Source organism: Podarcis melisellensis (genome assembly GCF_964234715.1).
Source record: "Podarcis melisellensis genome assembly, chromosome: 18".
NCBI lineage: Eukaryota > Metazoa > Chordata > Lepidosauria > Squamata > Lacertidae > Podarcis > Podarcis melisellensis.
This window is the reverse complement of record NC_138536.1, coordinates 9,733,281-9,733,848: the sequence shown is the minus strand read 5'-3', so window position 1 is coordinate 9,733,848 and position 568 is coordinate 9,733,281.

Below are 568 nucleotides of genomic sequence, written 5' to 3'. Positions count from 1 at the left end.
TCAATTTCCCAGCGTGCCTTGCGGTTCCGGCCTTAGGACAGCCGAGTAAACTGTGAGGAGGAGGCGGCCTCCATTTCCCAGCGTGCCTTGCGGTTCCGACCTAGGACAGCCGAGTTAACTGTGAGGAGGAGGAGGAGGAGGCGGCCTCCATTTCCCAGCGCGCCTTGCGGCCCTAGCCTATTAAAAGCCGAGTCGCCTATCAGGCGCCTTAACTCCTATTTCCCGGCGCTCCTTGCGGCGGCTGACTCCATTTCCCAGCGTGCCTTGCGGTTCCGGCCTTAGGACAGCCGAGTTAACTGTGAGGAGGAGGCGGCCTCCATTTCCCAGCGTGCCTTGCGGTTCCGGCCTTGGGACAGCCGAGTTAACTGTCAGGAGGAGGAGGAGGAGGAGGCGGCCTCTATTTCCCAGCGCGCCTTGCGGCCCTAGCCTATTAAAAGCCGAGTCGCCTATCAGGCGCCTTAACTGCTATTTCCCGGCGCTCCTTGCGGCGGCGGACTCCATTTCCCAGCGTGCCTCGCGCGCGCGCTGTTTCTGAGGCGATGTTCTGAGGCGAAAGAAGCGCCTCCTT